The sequence below is a fragment of the Aulonocara stuartgranti genome (genome assembly GCF_965226115.1).
Source record: "Aulonocara stuartgranti genome assembly, chromosome: 23".
NCBI classification, from domain to species: Eukaryota; Metazoa; Chordata; class Actinopteri; order Cichliformes; family Cichlidae; genus Aulonocara; species Aulonocara stuartgranti.
In genome coordinates this window covers 25673275-25696677 of record NC_138958.1, presented here as the reverse complement: position 1 = coordinate 25696677, position 23403 = coordinate 25673275, and the positions used below count along the sequence as shown (strand labels likewise).

Genomic DNA, 23403 nt, shown 5'->3' with positions numbered 1-23403 from the left:
GTCTGTTCATTCGAACCGCAAATGGTGCGCTCGCAAATGGGTCAGTTAGGCCCTCAGATCCGGTTCCAAAACAATGGGACATAGAAGAGGGGGCTCTACTACTAGCTGAGGATGTCGCCGACAGAGAGGAGCTTCCTGGGCAAAAATGCTTGGTATCTATGGGAGTTGGAGCTACGGGCGGTTCTTCTCCAATAGTCATTATTCCACCAGAGATATTAAGTACCGGATATATGCCTGCTGAGGGAGGAGTTGAGGCAGAATAGGGAGGTGGCTGAGACCTATTTTTCTTCATGTGTGGTTTTGCAGTTTCCCATAAACACACCCAGTGATTAAATTTAGCTTTGCGGCCTGCGTGCTTATCTGCTTCCTTTCTGTGTCTCACCCCGCTCATCACACCTGCACCTGCTGCTGCTGAGTTGGCTTCTTCCTCTTTCTCTTTTGCCTGCATAGCCTTATTCTGCCAAATTATTCCCCAGTTACCACTACTCCCCTCGTCCTTTCCCTTTTCTTTCATTAACCTTTCAGCTGTTTTCCTCAATGACTCTTTCTGCTTTTTTGCTTCTTTAGGCTGGTGTGTGGAGTTGATGACTGTCTCAACACATGTTAATTGTTCTCCCAATGTGCTAAGAATAACACCGGGACCCCAACCATCATCATTAGTTTCTCGATCTAATTCTCCATCCATTTTACTGTCAATGGAGGAGTGTTCTTTTATTGATTTTAAAGGAGAATTTGGGCCAGCTGGGTTTCTGCCTCTGTTAGGCACTAACAGCTGGGGCGCTGCTTTAAAGGTGAGTCAGCACTGAAATATCCCTTCAGGTGTTACCAAGCTTCTACCAAACCGGGGTCTGGCGGGTAGCCTTGCCTAGAGCTTCCTGATAGGGGTGCTAGTTGGTTGTCACCTTGTTCACACGTCTCATTCACACTTCATACATTACCTGCAGTCACTCATTACCCTCCTTATGTATGTAATAAATGTGTAAAAAAAAAATTCTATGTGTGGTGTATTATTTTAACCAAAAGAGGAACCTAGTTCCTTTAATTGTGTAATCTGTGAACAACGGAGAACCAAACTGTCCTGCCCAGTGTTCCACAGCAAGCATTCAGCGTGTATTTATGTGTGTCCAATATCAAACAGAACATCAAAACATTTAAAACACTAAAATCATCGGGGTTTTAAGAAGAGATCCGTTTTCTCCTATTGATCAAAGGGACCCCTCCTTTGGACTCCAACCAGTACTTCTCCTTTTTAAGTTTTAGAGGATCTTTTCTAATAAAGTCCTCTGGGCCTTCCTAACCCTTCTGTAGTTTAGAGAATATTACTAAAAAATATTCTCAAGGCCTTTAACCTTTTAATTTGTTTAGAAAGGCGTTACTAATAAACCCTTTCAAGGTCCCAGACCTGCACTGAGGTATGTATCCGACACCGGAGAGCAACCCGTCGGCTGCAACCGTGGTCAGACCTCAGTTCACTCTTATCTTTATTCACTTATTCACTTATTTCTTATTCACTTATCTCTTATTCACTTATTTCTTATTCACTTGTCTGATTCTCAACAAGCCTTAAGTAAGCCAGACAATTTTGGTTATGAATTACTAGGAGTTTGGACACTAAGTATTTTTATAATGTTCAATATAGCAGAAATAAAAGGTCTGCTTACCTTGTTTTTGTGTGCACACAGCTTTTGTCCAAACTCCGTTCACTCAGACCACGGCCGAAATCCTCCCATCCGTTCCAGTTGACCTGGAGCGGATCCTGTTCGTGACGCCAATTGAAGGATATAAAAAAAAAACAACAGCAATAGAATAATATTAAACACAAAGTGAACCCGTCTTCCTTCATTAAATAGGTTCTTTTAGATGTTAAGGAGGAATTGACTTAACCAGGCTGGCGGAGAATGAAGACAACCGGACACCTGCGGCAGATGGGGAATCAGTGAACTTTTATTGAGACAGAGACAACCTCTCAACACAGCTCACATCAAGAGATTCCTAATATTTGCTGTGAGGATGGGTATATATTCTCTAAAACTTACAGGAGGGGGTTGTGAGGAAAGTGCTGCATTAGCAGAAAAAACAACTCCATAAAAGGAAATCGGCCTTGGGTGTTCTAGTCTCTTCGCTTGCAGATATCTTGCACCTGCAGGATGAGGCGATCGCTTCTTATCGCTCTCAAGGCCAAAGTCGTGAGCACATTTTTATTACACAGTTGCACAGTAACTTTAAAGCTGAACAATATTTAAAGCTGAATAATGTTTGATCAGATTATATTTTCTTCACAGTGGAAAGAAATCCCATGTTTCCTGAAAATAGACCCAAGGGGTAGGAGATATAGAGAGAAAAGAAGCGGGCCTAAAACTGAACCCTGTGGAACCCCACATTGAAGAGAAGCAGTAGAGGATACAAACTCCCCTAGTTTCACAGAGAAAGTTCGCTCTGCCAAATAGGATCTGAGCCACTGCAGTGCGGTACTCCGCATACCCACCAACTGCTCTAAACGGGAAATTAAAATATTATGATCCACTGTATCAAAAGCAGCAGTTAAATCTAACAGCACAATAATAACACAGTCACCTGAGTCATTTGCCAAAAACACATCATTAAAAACTCTTAAAAGGGCAGATTCAGTACTATGTAAAGCTTTAAAACCAGATTGGAAAACTTCTAAAATACCGTGTTCTTCTAGGAAGGACATTAATTGCTTGTAAACTACCTTTTCAAGAATCTTTGAGATAAAAGGCAGTTTGGAGATAGGTCTGTAATTCGCAATAATATCAGGATCAAGAGCAGGTTTTTTGAGTAGAGGCTGAATCACTGCATGTTTGAGATTGACAGGTACAACACCAGAGGACAGACTACTATTTACAATGGATTGTACAGCTGATGCTATAGTGAGAAAAACCTCTTTGAAAAATCGAGGAGGGAGAGCATCATAAGGGGAACCTGAGGGCTTCATGTGAGCAACCAACTCCTGCAGGCAGAGCATGGAAACTGGCTCGAACCTGTCAAAGACAGCAGAACTAGGGACAGGGGTAGAAGGGTCGGGAACGGACTGGGAAGTCTGTGCTTTGACAGATAGCACTTTATCAATAAAAAGTGTAGGAAGTTTTCACAAATTTCCTGAGAAGACTCGACAGAAGACTGTGGAGCATGAAGGACCATGTCAATAGTCTTAAATAAGACATGAGGCTTACGACAATTTGCCTGAATAATAGTAGCGAAATGTTTCCTCTTAGCATCTTTTACAGTTTTCTGGTAAGAATTCCAGTAATCTTGTAACATTTGGTATGACACCTGAAGTTGATCCTTCTTCCATTTACGTTCAGCTCTCCTGCACTTTCTTCTGGCAGCCCGGGTGTCTTCATTCAGCCAGGGTTCAGATTTGGCTTTAACTTGCTTAAGCTTAAAGGGGGCCACTGAATCTAAAGCAGTTTGGCAGACAGAATAAAACCACGTACTCAGCTCTTCTGTATCATTGCATATGAAATCAGGAAGGCCGCCGTTCTGATTAAAAACAATAGAAAACTGTCCAGCAGAGGAAGGGTTAAAAATACGACAGCTCCTAGCAGCAACAGGAGGAAGATTAACTTTAGTACAAGGAAGGAAAACCTCAAACAGGACAGGCCTATGGTCTGACCATACAACATCACAAACCTCTAAGTTAGAGACAGGTAAATTGTGAGTTAAAACAAGATCCAACGTGTGCCCATATTTTTGTGTAGGCACAGACACAGGTTGCACAAGATCAAAAGAGTCAATAAGATTTAAAAAGTCCTTTGCCATTGGCTTGTCAGGGCAGCACACATGAATATTGAAGTCCCCAATAATAAGGACATGATCATATTTTGGCATAATTTCAGCCAACAGATCAGAAAAGTCATTTAAGAAGTTCTTATTGTATTTTGGGGGTCTGTAAACCACAGCACAGAGCACTGTGTGAGACCGACCTAGCTCAAACATGCTCAGTTCAAAGCTACTAGGTGAGGTTAGTAATGGCAGTGGTTTACATTTATACTGCTTCTTAAAAACAACCGCTAGTCCTCCTCCTCTGCCTGATATTCGAGGAGAGTTTAAGAAGCAGCAGTCATCAGGTAAGAGATCTGTAAAAGCGCTGGACTCACCGGCCCTCAACCATGTCTCAGTTATACAGAGGAAATCCAGTCCTTGGGTCGTAAATAAATCCCTTAAAATAAAAGTTTTATTACTCAGCGATCTAGTGTTCACCAATCCAAACCTGGTGGAGGTCAGCGTGTTCGTGGCTGACAGCGAGACCCGACGCAGCGGCCGCAGGTTCTGTAGGTTCGCACCGTGCTGACGAGGATGGGAAATCTTTCGTGGCTGGGACATCTGATCCGAGCCAACAACGGGCACCAGCCAGGCATCGATGGGCTCCAGAGAGCACGGAGAAAAGGCATGACAAGGTACCGATCCACGTTCGTTCCAAAGAGCCGGAGAAGAGCGCACCAAGTACGCCTTAAGTTTCACGAGTAGACCGCTACGTTTGCCCCGGCGTCTGAAACGCTTTCGCCGTGAGGCTGGGGCCGGGGTCCGACAGAGGTTAGCTGGTATCCCAGACAGGAATGGAGGTAACGCCTTATGTCCATTATAAGTTGTATTGGTAAGATCACTGGCAACTAGTCGGAGGTCCAAAAGTTTTTATCTGAACGCTACCCCAACAGAGGTCGATTATCTTGTTAATAATTTCACCTCCTCACTACGTACGACTCTGGATACTGTAGCTCCTGTGAAAACTAAGGTCTCTAATCAGAAGTACCTGACTCCGTGGTATAATTCTCAAACACGTACCCTAAAGCAGATGACTCGTAATCTGGAGAGGAAATGGCGTGTCACAAATTTAGAGGATCATCATTTAGCCTAGAGAAATAGTTTGCTGCTTTATAAGAAAGCCCTCCGCAAAGCCAGAACATCTTACTATTCATCACTGATTGAAGAAAATAAGAACAACCCCAGGTTTCTCTTCAGCACTGTAGCCAGGCTGACAAAAAGTCAGAGCTCTTTTGAGCCAACAATCCCTTTAACGTTAACTAGTAATGACTTCATGAACTTCTTCACAAATAAAATTTTTATCATTAGAGAAAAAATTACCAGTAATCATCCCACAGATGTAATATTATCTACAGCTACTCTTACCATTGATGTTAAGTTAGACTCTTTTTCTGTAATTGATCTTTCTGAGTTAACTTCAATAATTACTTCCTCCAAACCATCAACGTGTCTTTTAGACCCCATTCCTACAAAACTGCTCAAAGAAGTCCTGCCATTAATTAATTCTTCGATCTTAAATATGATCAACCTATCTCTAATAATCGGCTATGTACCACAGGCCTTCAAGCTAGCTGTAGTTAAACCTTTACTCAAAAAGCCATCTCTAGACCCAGCAGTCTTAGCTAATTATAGGCCAATCTCCAACCTTCCTTTCATATCAAAAATCCTTGAAAGAGTAGTTGTCAAACAGCTAACAGATCATCTGCAGAGGAATGGTTTATTTGAAGAGTTTCAGTCAGGTTTCAGAGCTCATCGCAGCACAGAAACAGCTTTAGTGAAGGTTACAAATGATCTTCTTATGGCCTCTGACAGTGGACTCATCTCTGTGCTTGTCCTGCTAGACCTTAGTGCAGCATTCGACACTGTCGACCATAATATCCTATTAGAGCGATTAGAACATGCTGTAGGTATTACAGGTACTGCACTGCAGTGGTTTGTATCATATCTATCTAATAGACTCCAGTTTGTGCATGTAAATGGAGAGTCCTCTTCACACACTGAGGTTAATTATGGAGTTCCACAGGGTTCAGTGCTAGGACCAATTCTGTTTACATTATACATGCTTCCCTTAGGCAGTATCATTAGAAGACATAGCATACATTTTCACTGCTATGCAGATGACACCCAGCTCTATCTGTCCATGAAGCCAGATAACACACACCAATTAGTTAAACTGCAGGAATGTCTTAAAGACATAAAGACCTGGATGGCCGCTAACTTTCTGCTTCTTAATTCAGATAAAACTGAGGTTATTGTACTCGGCCCTGAAAAGCCTAGAAATATGGTATCTAACCAAATTCTTACTCTGGATGGCATTACCTTGGCCTCCAGTAACGCTGTGAGGAACCTTGGAGTCATTTTTGACCAGGACATGTCCTTCAATGCACATATTAAACAAATATGTAAAACTGCGTTCTTCCATTTGCGCAACATCTCTAAAATTAGAAATATCCTGTCTCAGAGTGACGCTGAAAAACTAGTTCATGCATTTATTACTTCCAGGCTGGACTACTGTAATTCATTATTATCAGGATGTCCAAAAAAACTCACTGAAAAGCCTTCAGCTAATCCAAAATGCTGCAGCAAGAGTACTGACAGGGACTAGAAAGAGAGAGCATATTTCTCCTGTTTTGGCTTCCCTTCATTAGCTTCCTGTTAAATCCAGAATTGAATTCAAAATCCTGCTCCTCACATACAAGGTCTTAAATAATCAGGCCCCATCTTATCTTAATGACCTTGTAGTACCATATCACCCTATTAGAGCACTTCGCTCTCGCTCTGCAGGCCTACTTGTTGTTCCTAGAATACTTGAAAGTAGAATGGGAGGGAGAGCCTTCAGTTTTCAGGCCCCTCTTCTGTGGAACCAGCTTCCAGTTTGGATTCGGGAGACAGACACTATCTCTACTTTTAAGATTAGGCTTAAAACTTTCCTTTTTGCTAAAGCATATAGTTAGGGCTGGACCAGGTGACCCTGAATCCTCCCTTAGTTATGCTGCAATAGACATAGGCTGCCGGGGGATTCCCATGATGCATTGAGTTTTTCCTTTCCAGTCACCTTTCTCGCTCACTATGTATTAACAGACCTCTCTGCATTGAATCATATCTGTTATTAACCTCTGTCTCTCTTCCACAGCATGTCTTTATCCTGTCTTCCTTCTCTCACCCCAACCGGTCGCAGCAGATGGCCGCCCCTCCCTGAGCCTGGTTCTGCCGGAGGTTTCTTCCTGTTAAAAGGGAGTTTTTCCTTCCCACTGTTGCCAAAGTGCTTGCTCATAGGGGCTCATATGATTGTTGGGTTTTTCTCTGTATCTATGAAGCGCCTTGAGGCGACTTATGTTGTGATTTGGCGCTATATAAATAAAATTGAATTGAATTGAAGTCTATGAACAGCACTCTGACATATGAGTCTCTAGTGTTCAGATGTGTGAGGGCTGAATGAGGGGCAGTTGAAATTCCATCATCGGTTGAGCGTTTTGACGTGTATGCAAACTCAAATGGATCCAGGTTGGGGGAAAGAGATAATTTGATTTGATGCATGACTAACCATTCAAAGCACTTCATAATGATGGAGGTGAGTTTGACAGGACGGTAGTCCTTAAAGCAGGAGGCAGATGACTTCTTGGGTACAGTAATGATGGTGGAGGCTTTGAGGCATGTGGGAACGACGGCCTGACCCTAGTGATGTGTTAAAGATGTCTGTGAAGACATTTGTGAGTTCCACAGCATAGTCCGTCAGTGCTCGTCCAAGGATGTTATCAGGACCCGGAGCTTTGCGTGTATTGATTTTGGCAAGGGATCTCCACACACTGTCTGTTGATTGTGTCACCACGGTCTGCAGAGTGGGCTTGTAGTCTGTGATGGTTTGTCTGTGAAGGTTCTCAGTCATCCAGGTCATCGTAGTCAAAGGAGCTTGCAAAGAAAAGCGTCTGGACTTCTTTAAGTTACTTGAAGACGTTTCACCTCTCATCCGAGAATCTTCTTCAGTTCTAAGTTCAAATGGTGGAGAGTCCCAGATATAAACCTAGTGGGAGTATCCCCCCACAGAGGGACAAAAGGACCCCCTGATGATCCTCTAATCGCCTGAGCCAAGGTGTGAAACTGGGTGTGGGTCCCAATCAGCCAGAGTTTCGGGTGAGTTCATTGTGAAACCTGGCCCCACCTTATCATGCGAATTCCTGAGATCAGATGGCCCAGGATGTGAGTGGGCGTTAAGGCGTCTGGGAAGGGATCTCAAAACTGGATTATAGATGGCAGAGAGTTGGTGTCTTCAACGGCTTCAAGTAACTTAAAGAAGTCCAGACGCTTTTCCTTGCAAGCTCCTTTGACTCTGTGATGGTTTGTATTCCTTGCCACTGCCTCCAAGTATTTCTGCTGTCGCTGAAGCTTTGCTGTAGCTGTAGCTGTAGCTGATGCCACGTGACAGGTTTGCCCTTACTGTTCTTAGGCTCACCTAATTCCCGGCTCTGAAGGCTTGCATTTCTCAACCTTAGGAGCCTTTAAACCGGACCTGTGAGCCATGGTTTCTGATTGCCCCGGACAGTGATAGTCCTGGTCTCTGTGACATCATCGATGCGTTTTGGGATGTAGGCAATGACAGTTTCTGTATATTCCTGAAAGTCTGTGGTGTGTGGCAGCCTGTGGTGGAAAAGCAGTCTTGCGGTGCCTCTGACGACCCTTCTGGCCACACAAACCAGTTCGTAAGCAGGTACTGCTTACGAACTGGTTTGGTGACTTTGACCAGGGGCCTGGGGGAACCCATGGCACACCTAGGTTTCTGCCTGTACTGACCCTTATGCAAAATAGGTGGAATTAAGACACAGTTCCAAAAGCAAACACAACTGATCAGTGCTGAGAGTGGTCCTGTTGCTGAGGTTGGGATGATCCTGTAATCTCTTATGAACTACCTCCAACGCTTCCGTGACTGGGATGCAAGTGAAGACAGATGTAACATCTCTCTCTCACTGTACATGTACTGTTTATAAGATTGGGGAAACCTGCACAAACAAAATATTTTGCAGCACAAACCAGCACAAATGTTTGACATCAATTTTGTTTGATTTGAAGAAGGTGGGGAGGCCAACTTCACTCACATGTGTTTATAAGGTTGGGGAAACATGCAGTCAGCTGAGACTGGAGAAGTCACTTGGATGAGTGACGAAACATTTCTCCCAGTGAAAATGTCCAGATGAACAGAATCAACCATTTGGGATTTACTTACCTGGATGATTAAGCGCGCATCAAGATGTTATTTTATTAATATTTTTAAAGTGATAGCAGCACAAACGAAAATTTCTGGTTGACCTTTTGACCTTTACATTTTCATTAATATCTTTAAAAAAGAAGCAGCACAAACAACAATCTTAGCAGCACAAACAACAATTTTAGCAGCACAAACCAGCACAAACGTAGCACAAACATTTGATACCACTTTTGTTGGACTTCAAGAAGGTGGGGGGGGGGGGCAACTTCACTCACATCCTCAATGGTAATAAGGCTTTCCCAAATCAGGGGAGGAATATAATCTTTTCAGCGTACCCCTGGTCTGCCAATCTGACATGTCCAAACCCCTCAATTGGATCATTTTAATGTGGAGGAACAGATTCAATTTTGGATAATTTTTTCTTATCAGTGAATTAAATCATCATCAAAAAACTGCATTTTTTATTTACCTGGGTATTTTTGTCTATTTTTTTTTTATGATCTGACAAAGAAAAAGGAATCAGGAAAAGGACAAATACTTTTTCACAGTGCTGTACATGTGGGTTAGAATGTAGATCAACTTGTAAATAGGTAGCCTGGATTTCACTTTTGGGTCACACCCAGTGACAGTCAAGACCTGTTGTCCATCCCAAAGACACGGAGAAGTAATTAACTCATCCCTCAGGGAAAAACCCAAACATACCGACAAGGCAAGACAGACTTGAGGAATTTATGAGCGCGAACCAAGAAAAACTAGTAACTGCACGTAGCTTCTGCACGTAGTTTCTGTTGGCAACACTCCTTATCTTTGTAAAAGATAAACTATAAGTTTTTTACAAGGCTGGAAAAAGAAAATGAGGAGGGGTGCTAACTAAAGTGACTTTCACTGAATTAAAGTACAAGATATCATGTTTACTTCCACTTTGTTGTCATATTATTCATTCTGTGAACAAAGAGAAACCTGTAAATAACTCATGAAAGAATAAAGTTACATTGAAACCAAGCACACCATTGTTTTTCTTGTGACAATGCCAATAAGTTGCATACAACTGTCATTCACCCAGCAGTGCAAATGAAAATTAGAGCCGGTTCCTTGATCTAAAGTGTTCAGGGTGTGGTGTTTGGGGACGCTGAACCACACAGGTGCTCTCTATCATGTGATCATGCCTTACCTATTTCAGTAGGATGTCGAGACCTGATGAGAGGTGTGGTGTAGAGGTGAAATGGACAGCTGGAAAGCTGCACAAGCAGTCTGGTTTATGAAACACTTGCTAATAGAGGTTCAGTCATTTGTAAAGGTTCAGTCATTTAGTCTGGAGCGTTATGCCACAAAGTTATCTTGCAGGGTTATTTTACATGACTGGAAAAAGAAAAACAGACATGAGGAGTGGTAGTTTTCATTTTCAAACAAGCCTAACACAGATTTCAAGTCAAAAATATCGTGTTTACTTCCTTGAAAGTGTTAAATATCAACACTTCACCGAGTTCTTTTGATTCCTCAAAGGCATCTGATGGAAGAAAACACACTGCTCAGTAGATCATTTAACACTTTTATTCTCTCACAAAACACTTCTAGGAGGGAGATGCGTCCTGCGTGACACGCTGCCGCGGACCTTGAAACGGCTGTCCCATTCTAGTCTAAACAACAGCATTTCAGTAAATCTCCCCTAAAAGATGGTTCCCTGTTGTCTACTTGTACACTCAAGCGTGGGTAAAGGTCTCCATCATTCTACTACTAAAGGACATGTAGTCTAATGCCTTTATTATCAGGGCCATGTCCACTCAATACTATATGACATTTTGGTTAATATAGCACAGTGATAAGGCACTTCAGAAACTTCATTTTAACAAACTTCCACTTTCTGCCAGATAATCTGCTACCCCGTGGTTGTAGCAGACTACATAAGCTCTCTTACCCAGTGAATTTGCTGAGAGGAAGAGCATTCGGTCGAAGCTTATTTCACTTTTGGTTTTATTGCCTCCTGCTGTGAGTTTCGACTCACTTAAGTGAGTGAGAGAAGTTTCTGTGCTTGTAAGTGTTTTTATTGCAGACCCTCGTGCCGCTTCCTAGTGTAGCAGGTTGGAAAAGGCTACATGTTTATTTTTGTAAGGAAACCAAATACCCCCTCATTTTTTTGTTTATTATTGTGAATTATTTTGACATTGTTATGCATTGCCAGACCAAAGTTATATCTCATTCCAGACCATCACAGACTACAGGACCACCAAACCCTCCCCCGCATCCTCTGATGTCTCCTTCCTCAACGAGCTCAATAACTTTTATGCTCGTTTTGAGCGAGGGAACCCCACAACCACAACCAAAGCAGACATGACGCCAGACCACCAACCTATGACTCTCTCCCCCACCGATGTAGGAGCGGTGCTGAGCAGGATCAATGTCCACAAGGCTGCAGGCCCTGATGGCATCCCCGGGCGTGTTCTCAGAGCGTGTTCTGGGGAGCTTGCAGGAGTGCTCACAGACATATTCAATCTGTCCTTGGCCCACGCTGTGGTACCGGCCTGCTTCAAATCCACCTCCATCGTCCCGATACCCAAAAACTCCAACCCATCTTGCCTCAATGATTACCGCCCAGTAGCACTCACCCCCATCATCACTAAGTGCTTAGAGCGACTGGTCCTAGCACACTTCAAATCCTGTCTCCCCCCCACCCTGGATCCCCACCAATTCGCATACCGCCGGAACAGGAGCACAGAGGATGCAGTCTCCATCGCAATGCACTCTGTCCTCTCACACCTGGACAACAACAACACCTACGCCAGAATGCTGTTTATAGACTTCAGTTCAGCATTCAATACAATCCACCCCTCACAACTCATCAGGAAACTGACAGACCTGGGTATCAGTTCCCTCACCTGCAAATGGTTACTGGACTTCCTGACCAACCGCCCCCAACATGTCCGGCTGGATAACCGCTGCTCATCTACCATCACAATGAACACCGGTGTACCACAAGGCTGTGTGATGAGCCCTTTCCTCTACTCCCTCTTCACCCACGACTGCAGACCTGCTGATGGTTCCAACACCATCATTAAGTTTGCAGATGACACCACGGTGATTGGCCTCATCAGTGACAACGATGAGGCCGCCTACAGGGAGGAGGTGGATCGTCTGGCTGAGTGGTGCGACAGAAACAACCTGCTGCTTAACACCGAGAAGACCAAGGAGCTCATCGTGGACTACAGGAGGAATGCTGACCCACATCCACCCATCCACATTAAGGGGATGGCTGTGGAGCGTGTGAGCAGCTTCAAGTTCCTGGGAGTCCACATCTCCGAGGATCTCACCTGGACGACCAACTGCTCCAAGCTGGTCAAGAAGGCTCACCAGCGCCTCTTCTTCTTGAGGACTCTGAGGAAGAACCACCTGTCCTCAGACATCCTGGTGAACTTCTATCGCTGCACCATCGAGAGCATCCTGACCAACTGTATAACAGTCTGGTACGGGAACTGCTCTGCCTCGGACCGGAAGGCGTTGCAGAGGGTCGTGAAAACTGCCCAGCGCATCGCCGGAGCACCACTTCCTGCCATAAAAGACATCTACAGGAAGCGGTGTCTGAAAAGGGCTGGGAAAATCATCAAAGACCCCAGTCACCCATCACATGGACTCTTCACCCTCCTGCCCTCTGGGAGGCGCCACAGGAGCCTCCGGACTAAGACCACCAGGTACCGGAACAGCTTCTTCCCCACAGCTGTCAGACTCCTGAACTCTGCCTCCTGACATCTGACCCACGTTAAACTCATGGACTGAACATACACACACCCACAATGGACAACTGTACCCTCAAACACACAATAATAACATGGACTGAACCACCACTCACAACCACTAGCACTTTATATAGCCTCTGTAGAAACTATCTACACCCTCACTTATCTTAACTGCACTACTGTATAGCTCTGTGTAAATAATCATTCTGTACATTCGATAATCTTTAATCCTACAACTGTTTACAACTTGCATAGTTCCCATTTCTGTATAGCTGTATATCCCAGATTCTGTAAAGTTATTTATTTCATATTCTGTATAGTTTTTCATATTTATATCCTGTTCATATCCTGTACATAGCTTGTACTCACTACAGCCTGTACATACTTATAGTTATAGAATATTCACAACATACTTCATACCGTGTACATTATAACATACCATAATAGACCCATTTCTGTAATATACTCACATATCTATATTATTGCTAATATATATTGTAATATATCTATATCACTAAAGCACTTCTGGATGGATGCAAACTGCATTTCGTTGCCCTGTACCTGTGCATGTGCAATGACAATAAAGTTGAATTCTATTCTTCTATTCTATTATGCTAGTAGATGGTGCTCTTGCACTGCTGTAGAACTACCAGAGAGACTCTAGCTATAGGCTCTGCGCATGCGCAGCTTAGAAATAAATGAGCTCCGGCCTTAGCAAGACGCTAACTTTGGTGTCCTCTCTATTAATCCACAGGTGCTGACAAACAAACTTTTATGTTACCGAACTGGTTCTGAATGTCATGTAAGTTGAGTAACAACTGTTCGGCCATATTTTGAGATGATTGTGATGATGTTGTTTTTAGGGGTGCAACGATACTCGTATCGATATTGAACCGTTCGATACAGTGCTTTCGGTTCGGTACGCATATGTATCGAACAATACAAAATTTTTAATTTATTTTATCAACTTTCCTTCTGACGATGCTGTCTGTGTTGAGCGCTCAGTGGATCTGCGCTCGACAGTGCAGCCTAGGCGGAGTAGTCGAACGCAGATTCACTGAGCGCAGGGCAAGCTAGCGAGACAGAAGTTAAGCTCTCCTTGCAACATGGCAAATTGAACCCGCCCCTCATTCAGATCTGGCGTTTGGAACTATTTTGGTTTTCATGTGACGTATGACCCTGAAGGTAAGCGCGTCAGGGACTAAAGTAAAACAGTATGTTGGATGTGCCACGCAATGCTCAATTACATGGGTGGGAACTAGTGTGTTAGCGCAGTTAGCTCGTTAACGTGTTGGCCGTCCAGCCCCATTAACGGGGCGATCCGGGGTAGCTCGTTAACGGAGATTTGCCGTGTTGTGGCGTTAACGTCATTTCATCGAGATTTACGCTGACAGCACTAGTGGGAACACAACGAATATGACTGCACATTTATGCTGACATCATCCTAGTGCAAAGACAAGTGGAAGCAGACAAAAACAACAAGCACGCATGCTACAAACTTTACACAAGTCATTTAGAGAGCCGTTAGCACATGATTCTCCTTATGGGGACCTGATATGTTTATTATGCTGCTGAGAATATAGCCCAGAAGAAGTGTATAGTATAGCTTTTATTTCGGAAAGAGCCATTTCTCTGTAATAAACTCTCTTTTCCAAAGATGAGTGATTCCTCAATCAGATACAGGGCTCGCAAAATCGCTAGCCCGACATCCCGGGGCTAGCGATTTTTCCAGTCGGGCTACCAAAATCTATCTCTTCCCTGCCCATCGGGCTATTGTAGGAAGGAAAAATATATGTCAATGCTTTTGCATTCTTTCGGAAATGTAGCTGGGTAATTATGTCATTGGCATCGGTGAGCCACTGTCAATATGTGACATATTGAAATCGCGTTTGAATTTGCGCTTGTTTTTTGCTTTCACTTTGCAATCGCGCAAACTGTGTATAGAGAGCGACAGCACTGATCTGTGAGTGATGATAATTTGTGCACCAATTCCTCTGACATCGTCTTATCAATCGTTAGCTTACTACGCAAACATGACAAGTGAACTCTCCCGCAGCAAGCTTAAACATGTGAGAGGTTGATCGCGCAGAGAATCGCTGAGCTTATGTGAGTGCGTGTGTAAAAGCAGCAGGATTTATATTTTAGTTCTGCTGAGCCAAATAAGACAGGTCAGGGTGAAGGGTGAAGGGTGACAGCCAAAGAAAAGCTTACCACAAAACGGAAAAGTTATGACAAATCAGACTATAAGGCAAAAAGAAAGTGCAGCTTTATGGTTTCATGGACAAAAGAATTTCTGTGGCTGCAATATGACGAGCTAAATAACCGGGGCTGCACATAAGTGGTCCGCAGGTGCGCATTCGCTGTCAAAATAAAAAACGCGCACAAGATAAGAAGTTGCAATGCGTCTTTGCGTACATAAGATTTTCAGGAGGAGGACAGACATTTGTTTAGAATTCTTAAAGATGTTGAAGAAGCAAGCTCCTTTAAGCAATTACTGTGATGTTCCTCCACCTCCAAAGAAATGTCAGGAGTCCGAACCACAAAAGAAGCACGTATTCTCGGAAAAGTAGTTGCAGGAGGTGAGCTGGCTTCAAACAAATGATGAACGCACAGAGATGTGGTGCGGAATGTGCCGTGAAAATTTAATAAATGACAAATTAAAAAGGCATGAACATTTTTTTTTGTATCGAAAAAATATCGAACCGTGACACCAAAGTATCAAACCGAACTGTCAATTTTGTGTATCGTTGCACCCATAGTTGTTTTGTGGTATTTTGTTGTAATGAGTATTAGTTTATCAGTTAACGCTATTACATTATATAGCACTATAAGTATATGCTCTGACAGTGGCAACCTGGGCTTCAGAAAATGTGTTGTAGTGTTTGTTTTAGTGTTAGCCAAGCAGTACTGAGTACATGTGTTAAGGGGAAAGCTGTTAGTTGGTGAAACATTTGCAGTCGTCTGCCTCCATGTTGTGTTGCGTTCAGGGGATGCCATGTTCAAAAGTAATAGGGCTTTGGAGTTGACGTCAGTGCACTGTGGGATCGCGGCGCCATGTCAGAAGGCAACAAATCAAAACAAACACACTGTGTTGGAAGCGGGACTGCCAGAACCATGCTTAAAATCAGCGCAAAAGACAAAGGGCTGTATCGCGACCGATTGCGCCCAGAAGCCAAGAGACGGTACTTGGAAAAAATAGCGTGCATCGGTAATGTGGACCCGTATGAAATAAGGCAGTGGAGTGGAAACCCAGACAGCCTACCGCTGTTGTCCTATCCCGATATCTTTGCGTACCTTGCCTGTGGAGTGTTGCGAAATCAGTTTTACCCCGGTTCTTTTTATTCCTCGAGCATCCAGAGATGGCACCGGACTCAGTAGTCATTTTCACAAAATCTTTATTCATCTTTACTCATCTTCATTTACTCATCTTTTACTCATCTTCATTTAAGCATGCACTTCTAGAAGGGAAGACGAGGCCGGTGTCCCTGTCATGGTCGGACGGTCCTTCCCGGGGCGACCTGCCTGTGTGTGTATGTGTGTGTTTCTCTCTCTCTCCTCCTCCACCCAGTGGCTGACACACCTGCACCTAATTTGCCACCCAGCTGTCACTGATCATCCTTCGTTGTGGGCTGAGGTATTTAACTGTGTGTCCAGATGGCAGTTGACGCTGGATTGTACTGGAAGCTCGGTAGTAAAGAGTGTTTGTTACTTGTAACATAGCTTTAGCCGGCTACCCTTCTCACCTGTTGTTGTCGTCACTCGTTTGTAGGAGGAAGTGATACAGAGCAGAAGGTTGGAGAGAAGGAGCCCGCTGGCTTAAGCTCTCGGAGAAGAAACACACTCGGATAATCACTTGGGAGACTCACCTGCACACCACTGGGAATTTGGAGATGATCACCGTTGAATTTTTGCACTTCGCTTTGTGTTTTGAGACTGTTTTTGAGCACTGTAAATAAACGCACTGTTTGCTTCACATCCAGAGCTCCGCGACTGAGTCCGTATTTCCCCATTACCCGTGACAGAACAATCCAGCCAGCAATGGACTCAGTGGACTCAACCCCCGTCCAGCGCGAGCTCGCGCTTCAAGCTGAACGGTTGGAGCGGCATGAAAAGATGCTGCAGCATGTGGCCGAGGAGCAGTCCACGCTATTACAGGTGGTATCTGAACTGAAAGGTATGTTGCTTGCTACCCCTAGAGCACCCGTTCAACCACCAGAGCCCACTACACCACCACAACCACCAGTGGAGCTTCTAAATGTAGCAGTGGCCTGTCCCCTTCCTCCATCTCCGCCTCAGCGAGAACACACGTTACCTATACCTGAAAAATTCAGTGGAGAGTTGGACAAAAGCCGGGGATTTTTGACTCAATGCTCTCTGATTTTTAGGCAGCAGACTCGAGCTTATGCCTCTGATATCGCCAAGATCACCCTCATGGTGGAGCTCATGACCGGACGAGCACTACTCTGGGCTCAAGCAGTCCTGAGCGCCCAACCCTCCATCTCATATAGTGATTTTTTGAGCAAATTTCGGTGTGTGTTTGACAAAGGCTCTAACCCTGACAGTGCTGCTCATCGCATGTTTACTTTAAAGCAGGGCCGGCGGAGCCTGGCAGACTTCTCCGTGGACTTTTGGATCCTGGCCGAGGAGACGGGTTGGGAGGAAAAGGCGCTCCGAGGAGCATTCCTAAACAGCTTAAACGAGAATGTCAAACGTGAGTTGGCCACTAAAGAGCTTCCTAAATCGTTAAGTGCCCTGGTTAACATGTGTATCAGTCTAGACGACCATATGCGGGAGTTTGGCAGGCGGACTGGAGATGGGCGACGGTCAGTAGGGGGCATAGGAGTTCCGACTGGACTCCCCTCTCTCGAGTGGAGAGAGGAGGGAACGGACTCACCTGACCTGCCCAGAGGGTCAGTCAATGAGCTCGTCAATAGCTTCAATGCTAACATGTTAAATGTAATGGACACTATTGCTCCCATTAAGGTGAAGGTTATCTCTGGAAGGAAAAAGTCTCCATGGAGAAACTCCACACTGGTGAAAAATGAAAAAAGAGAGTGTAGGAAAGCTGAGCGCAGATGGAGAAAAACAAACCTCCAGGTTCATTATGACATTTATAAAGAGAAACTTCACAATTATAATTTACAACTGAGGAATGCAAGGAGGTCCTACTTCTCTGACATCATCACTAAAAACAGCCATAATGCTCGGGTCTTATTTTCTACAGTTGACAGGCTAACAAACCCTCCCGTGTCAGTGGCAGCTGAACTTCATTCGACCATGGCCTGCAATGACTTTGCCAAATTCTTCACTGAAAAAATCCAAAAAATTAGACAAGCAATTGGTACATCAACAGCAGATCCAGTTGACCACAACATATTACTCAAACGACTGGAGAACTGGACAGGTCTTTCAGGAACTGTACTAAACTGGTTCAAAACATACGTAGAAAACAGGAAATACTTTGTATCAATAGGTAACTTCACATCTGAGCAGACAAGTATCACATGTGGAGTTCCCCAAGGTTCCATCTTGGGACCCCTTCTGTTTAACATCTACATGCTCCCACTGGCACAGATTATAAACAACAACAAAATAAACTATCACAGCTATGCAGATGACACACAAATATATATCACAATGTCACCAGGAGACCGAGGCCCTGTACAGGCTCTTGGTAAATGCATTGAGGAAATCAATGACTGGTTGTGCCACAATTTTCTCCAGCTAAACAAAAACAAAACTGAGGTAATAGTCTTTGGCGCCAAAGAAAAACGATTACAGGTCACCAGAGAACTTCAATCTATACATCTAAAAACCACAAACCAGGCGAGAAATTTGGGTGTAGTGATGGATGCAGACCTAAACTTAGAAAAACACATTAAGACAATAACAAAGTCAGCTTACTATCACCTCAAGAATATATCAAGGATAAAAGATCTGATGTCTCAACAGGACCTGGAAAAACTAGTCCATGCATTCATCTTTAGTAGGCTTGATTACTGTAACAGCATCTTTACAGGTCTACCTAAAAAATCAGTCAGACAACTACAGCTCATTCAGAACTCTGCTGCTCGAGTCCTCACTAAGACCAAAAAAGTGGACCACATCAGTCCAGCTCTGAGGTCCTTACACTGGCTGCCTGTCCGTCAGAGGATAGACTTTAAAGTTCTGATGCTGGCCTATAAAGCTCTGAATGGTTTAGGACCAAAATACATCAATGACCTCCTGACCCAGTATGAACCATCCAGATCCCTCAGGTCATCTGGATCCGGTCTTTTATCAGTTCCCAGAGTCAGAACCAGACACGGAGAAGCTGCATTCAGCTTTTATGCTCCTTATATCTGGAACAAACTCCCAGAAAGCCTCAGATCAGCTGAAACACTCAGTTTATTTAAATCCAGGTTGAAGACTCACCTGTTCTCAGCTGCATTTGAATAAAGCACCAAATCCACACTTTAAGCTTAAATTTCAAAACTTACATTTAACTACTGATTTTATCTACTGTTCTGATTTTATCTGTTTTGATTTTATATACTGTTGTTTGTTTGTTTGTTTGTTAATTAGTTAGTTAGTTTATTTGCTTGTTTTATTCAATTTTAAATCATGCTTTTTATTTGTTCTTGTTTCTAATGTCTCTGTAAAGCACTTTGAATCACCTTGTTGTTGAATTGTGCTATACAAATAAACTTGCCTTGCCTTGCCTTGCCTTGCCTTGCTGACAAGGAGCAACCCATGCAGCTGGGACGGACTAAATTCACCCGGAGCAGAAGACAACTGGTGGGTGAGTGTTTTGTGTGCGGGAAGAAGGGGCATTTCGCGGACTCCTGTCCCTCATGGCTAAAAGACTCAGCCCGTCAGTAAAGGTGGGGATACTGACGGGTGCGCCGGTGAATACATTCCTCCACCTCAGCTGCCCCGCTAAATTACGGTTTCTTTCCCGCACCCATTCTTGTGATGCACTAATAGACTCGGGAGCTGAACAAAGTTTTTTGGATGAGGCTTTGGCCCACAAGATGGGTTTGCCTGTTGTTCCTCTCCCTGAAACGCTCCAGGTGTCAGCGCTTAATGGCAGGCCTTTAGCCGCTGTCACTCACTGCACTCAAGAAATCACACTCACTCTCTCCGGCAATCACACTGAACAGATGTTCCTGTTTCTCTTCAAGGCACCTGACACACCCTTAGTTTTGGGATTCCCCTGGTTCCAGCGACACAATCCACATCCACAGATTGATTGGGCCAAGGGATGCATCGTAGGGTGGAGCACCCATTGCCATGAGCAGTGTTTACGCTCTGCTGTGCCGGGTTGCATGTCAGACGATCCTGCGGGGCCGCCCACTCGCCTCGACTTGTCAACCGTGCCAGCCGAATATCATGATCTAGGTCGAGTCTTTAGCAAAGACGGGGCCCAATCGCTGTCCCCCCATCGTCCGTACGACTGCGGGATTGATTTGCTCCCAGGCGCCCCCTTGCCCACTAGCCGACTCTACAGTATCTCGAAACATGAGCGCGAGTCTATGGAGCGCTACATTACAGACTCCCTGGCAGCAGGCATCATCCGTCCCTCCACCTCTCCCTTGGGTGCAGGCTTCTTTTTTGTTGAAAAGAAAGATGCGTCCCTACGCCCCTGCATTGACTATCGGGGACTGAACAAGATCACTATCAAAAACAAATATCCTCTACCTCTGCTCGTCTCAGCTCTTGAACTCCTTCAAAGAGCCACCCATTTCACCAAACTTGATCTCCGCAATGCTTATCACCTGGTCCGCATCCGCGAGGGGGACGAGTGGAAGACGGCCTTCAACACCCATCTGGGCCACGTTGAGTACCTGGTAATGCCGTTCGGACTCACTAACGCCCCTGCCATTTTCCAAGCCCTGGTAAATGACGTCCTACGAGATTTTTTGAACCACTTCGTGTTCGTTTACCTTGACGACATTCTGATTTTCTCCAGGTCCAGAGCTGAGCATGTTAAGCATGTGAGACTGGTGTTGCACCGCCTGCTGGAGAATCGGCTGTTTTGTAAAGCGGAAAAATGTGAGTTTCATGCCTCAACTGTCTCTTTTCTGGGTTTCGTCATTGAACAGGGCCGGTTGCGAGCGGACCCGGCTAAGGTCAAAGCTGTGTTGGAGTGGCCTGTGCCCGGCACCCGGAAGAAGTTGCAAAGTTTTCTGGGATTCAGCAACTTCTACAGACATTTCATCCGGGACTTCAGTAAGGTGGCATTGCCTCTTACTCAACTCACATCGCCCAAACAGCCGTACCTGTGGTCTCCAGCAGCTCAGCAAGCATTCGACCGTCTCAAGAGCCTGTTTGCCTCGGCCCCCATCCTGGCCCAGGCTGACCTCGCCCTGCCGTTCGTGGTGGAAGTGGACGCTTCTGATTCGGGAGTTGGGGCAGTTCTCTCTCAGCGCAAGGCAGGTAAATTACACCCATGTGCCTGTTTCTCCCGTCGGCTCACTCAGGCTGAAAGGAATTATGACGTGGGCGACCGGGAGCTTCTTGCCATCAAGTTGGCGCTGGAGGAGTGGCGGCACTGGTTGGAGGGGAGCGAACATCCTGTTATCGTGTGGACAGACCACAAGAACCTCGCCTACCTCCAAGCGGCTAAGCGCCTGAACGCCCGACAGGCCAGGTGGGCATTGTTTTTTGCACAGTTTAACCTAACCATTACCTACAGGCCCGGGTCCCAGAATACGAAACCAGACGCCTTGTCACGCCAGTTCGCGCCAGACACGGACCCTGAGGAGAAGGAGAGGCCCATTCTGCCAGCCTCATGCATTGTGGGGACCCTCACCTGGGAGATAGAAAGGGTGGTCCGAGATTCTCAGCGACAAGAACCCGAACCAGGCACCGGTCCAGCAGGTAGATTGTACGTTCCCTCAGCGGTCAGGGGTAAGGTCATCCACTGGGCACACACCGCACGGTTTACCTGCCATCCGGGCAGGAACCGAACTGTCACCTTTTTACAAAGACTGTTTTGGTGGCCCTCTCTCTCTCAGGACGTCCGGGAGTATGTGGCCGCATGTCCTGTGTGCGCCCGAAATAAGACGTCCAACTCCCCTCCATCGGGACTCCTCAGACCACTGCCTGTCCCCAGCCGGCCGTGGTCTTACGTCGCTCTGGACTTCATCACTGGCCTCCCTCCGTCCTCTGGTAAAACTGTTATACTCACCATCGTTGACCGTTTTTCTAAGGCTGCCCATTTTGTTGCCCTTACCAAACTTCCCACCGCTCTAGAGACTGCCCAGCTCTTGACTCAGCATGTTTTCCGCCTTCACGGCATTCCTCTGGACATTGTTTCTGACCGTGGGCCCCAGTTCACCTCTCGGGTATGGAAGATGTTTTGTACCGAGCTGGGGGTCCAGGTCAGCCTGTCTTCTGGTTTCCACCCGCAGACTAATGGGCAGACTGAGCGAGCGAACCAGGAGCTGGAGGCCATGCTGCGCTGCGTAGTTTCCTCCAACCAGTCGTCATGGAGTGAGCAGTTGGCGTGGGCCGAATACGCCCATAACTCTAGCACGTCGGCCGCTACGGGTGTCTCTCCCTTCGAAGCATCCCTGGGGTATCAACCCCCACTCCTCTCCATCACGGAGGGAGAGGTGGCCGTGCCTTCCGTGCAACATCACATGAGGCGCTGTCGACGGATCTGGCGGGCAACTCGAGCGGCCCTACTGCGTACGAGCGCTCAAAACAAGAGACTGTCTGACCGCCGCCGCGTCCCTACACCGGCCTATTGGGTGGGCCAGCAGGTATGGCTTTCCTCTAGGAACATCACTCTGCGGACTGAGTCCAAGAAGCTGGCTCCCCGGTTCCTTGGACCCTTTTCTGTGCAAGCCATCCTGAATCCAGTGACTGTCCGACTGGCCCTCCCGCGCAACATGAAGGTACACAACGTGTTTCATGTTTCTCAAATTAGGCCGGTCCGGACCAGCCCGTTGTTTCATTCAAAATAGTCAACAGGGTCGCAAAATAACTGCCCATGAACTGAGAAAAGTCAAGCGTCCAGCCGCCAAGATGCCACTTGCCACCAGTTTGGCCATATTTCAGAGATGCAACATCAGTGGAGTGCCCAAAAGCACAAGGTGTGCAATACTCAGAGACATGGCCAAGGTAAGAAAGGCTGAAAGACGACCACCACTGAACAAGACACACAAGGTGAAACGTCAAGACTGGGCCAAGAAATATCTCAAGACTGGTTTTTCTAAGGTTTTATGGACTGATGAAATGAGAGTGAGTCTTGATGGGCCAGATGGATGGGCCCGTGGCTGGATTGGTAAAGGGCAGAGAGCTCCAGTCCGACTCAGACGCCAGCAAGGTGGAGGTGGAGTACTGGTTTGGGCTGGTATCATCAAAGATGAGCTTGTGGGGCCTTTTCGGTTTGAGGATGGAGTCAAGCTCAACTCCCAGTCCTACTGCCAGTTTCTGGAAGACACCTTCTGCAAGCAGTGGTACAGGAAGAAGTCTGCATCCTTCAAGAAAAACATGATTTTCATGCAGGACAATGCTCCATCACACGCGTCCAAGTACTCCACAGCGTGGCTGGCAAGAAAGGGTATAAAAGAAGAAAAACTAATGACATGGCCTCCTTGTTCACCTGATCTGAACCCCTGTGGTCCATCATCAAATGTGAGATTTACAAGGAGCGAAAACACGCAATGTTGATGGTGAACAGATCAAAACATTGACAGG

At 45.5% G+C, this 23403-nt stretch overlaps 1 long non-coding RNA gene across 1 annotated transcript; it reads right to left on the bottom strand.

Moving 5' to 3' along the window:
• Nucleotides 1–926: 926 nt before the first annotated feature.
• LOC309699823 lies at nucleotides 927–2742 on the bottom strand. Its single transcript, XR_014274497.1, has 2 exons — nucleotides 1885–2742; nucleotides 927–1756 (listed from the first exon to the last, which is right to left on the bottom strand). It is a non-coding gene; the product is annotated as an uncharacterized lncRNA (long non-coding RNA).
• Nucleotides 2743–23403: the final 20661 nt, after the last annotated feature.